This window comes from Pseudophryne corroboree, chromosome 3, assembly GCF_028390025.1.
Source record: "Pseudophryne corroboree isolate aPseCor3 chromosome 3, aPseCor3.hap2, whole genome shotgun sequence".
NCBI lineage: Eukaryota > Metazoa > Chordata > Amphibia > Anura > Myobatrachidae > Pseudophryne > Pseudophryne corroboree.
Window position 1 is genome coordinate 515,799,198 of NC_086446.1, and position 2,329 is coordinate 515,801,526.

The 2,329-nt window shown below is 41.7% G+C and overlaps 1 non-coding gene across 1 annotated transcript; it reads right to left on the reverse strand.

Moving 5' to 3' along the window:
* Positions 1–1,187: 1,187 nt before the first annotated feature.
* On the reverse strand, positions 1,188–1,380 carry LOC134899768 (U2 spliceosomal RNA). The gene has a single exon (XR_010173377.1). It is a non-coding gene; the product is annotated as a U2 spliceosomal RNA (small nuclear RNA).
* Positions 1,381–2,329: the final 949 nt, after the last annotated feature.

The following is a 2,329-nucleotide window of genomic DNA, read 5'->3' on the forward strand; positions in this document are numbered from 1 at the left end:
CATCATGGAGAATCACCCTCCCCCCCACACGCTTACTCTATACTATCTGCAGGTTGACTTGACTTTTGGCGGCGGCGGCCCCAGCAAATAAGAAGGAGAAGTCCGGGCTGACAAGCAGGCAGGCACCCAGGCGCGCGCAACCACATTCCATCACTCACTCCTGCATCGTGACTTTTCTCTCCTGTCTTGCTGACTGGCTGGCTGATGCACAATCATTTGCATTTGGTCCGCCTCCAACAACCACACCCACCAGATGTCTGCCGCCCATCTGTCCCTGGCTCCGTGCTTATCACACTTACATAATGCTATGCACTTAATCAATTAAGCAGTGGGACATTCATTCTTCTATAGAAGGTTCCCTGGCTGCGTTGAACCTGTGTCTCAAACTTGGATTGTTTCAACAAGCCCATCCATCCACCCTGGCAGATTTCAATTTTTCACTACAGTGGGAGGGCTGTGTGATGTCATCGTGATGCGTCCACTGTGATGTCATCATGATGCACCCTCTATGATGTCATCATTATGCGACACGTGATGTCATCATTATGCGACACATGGGATGTCATAATGGGCTTGGCTTTATGGACTGCATTTGCTTGGCTTGCTTGCCGACATCTACTTAAGGGAGACACACACCAGGAGATAGATGTAGCTTATACACACTGCAGAGGTTTTTCCTTTACTGGCTCTAGAGCAAACATCCACAACTCCTTCAGCCAGCGTGGACACCGCCACAAAAATAAAACATAAAAATTATTTCCAAACGAGACCAGGTCGAAAAGCCAAGCAGAAGGATGAAAATAATTGTAAGTTCTGAATTTTGGAATTCATTTCAAAGTGGCAATGCTTGTTCGTTCGCACTTACTTAGCATTCAGGAATTAGGCCTATGAAGGCCTCACATCCAAATGTTCCCCCAGCATTTAAATTTGCCCTGTGTAGAAGGAGGGAATTCAATGGAGACAAGAAGTAGACGCAAAACAATTCTCCACACAGTAGTTTTCATGTGCTTTTATTAATTTTATTCATCCATTGTAGCATTTTGCAAGAAACAGCAACGCTTGAAGACAATTTTGCAACAGTGTAAGCCTGCTTGCAAAATCAAATCCAGGAGTTTAACAATGAACTTTGCAAATCCTGGGGAAAAGCTAAGAAGTCGTTAACACTCTATTTTTGGAATACAGAATAGGTAAGGTGCACCGGTCCCGGTGGTACTGCAATACCGGGTCAATGCGTGGAGTGGACAGAGCAAGCTCTTCTTCCATCTCCCTGTTCTAAAAATCCATTTAATATATGGCCCCCAGATAGGGGGTGTAACAGATATTAAACTGAAAACAGATTTTTTTTTTATTAAACCATCAAGGTTGGATTATAAAAGCTTTACTATCCAATAGGTAGATCTCGCATCAACTATGTAAAAAAAAAAAGAAAAATACAAATTCCATTAAAAAAAACAGACCCTACTCCAAGTATATACCGCTCTATTAGAATAATAACCATCCAATAACCCCCTACCACCTACTACAAATTAATGTTTCCACTTTACTGTCACTTCATCCTACTTCTACACACTTAGATTCCTCACATCCTATAACGCTTATTTCACACATGCTGTAATCAACCATAACAATCTCATTTGCACCTTCACACTCGCACCTAACCCAGACATTGCCATATTCCACGTCATCTTACTACCAGCCACTTCTTTGCACAAATCGCACACACCTTTCCACACTGTTCTCTCAAAAACACAATTCCAAAATAAATGTAATATAGTCTCACATCACACGTCTCTTTAGGACATGTATCCACTTACACCAAATCACATCTCCTTTGCTCCTCACGTACAGGCAATATCACATGTACGCCCATCCACACAATAGCTCTCTGCCTATTTGTCATACCTTTCACACTCATATTCTTCCATACCTCTGTCCCCTCTACAGCATTCAAACAATCAATATTACACATACTCACCTTATCTCTCAACATATTTCTCACCTTTTGCTTCTCCTTAAATTCTACCATCTTCAATCCACTTAAACCAAACTTCCTAATACACTTCTCAATCACACAATACCAACCTGGGCAATTGGAGTCCACAGACTTACACAAGTCTCTCTTACACCAACCCAAACCACACAACATCCATCCACCCATATTATTCATCATACAAGCAGCCTTACTCTCACTCTCATACATTCTAACTAACTATACAATTCCATTTAAACCCATACATACCTCAACATTTGGAAAATCAATTCCACCTATACTTCTCTCTTTCATCCTCTCCATCTTACATGCCCACACAAACAAAAATAATAATCTATT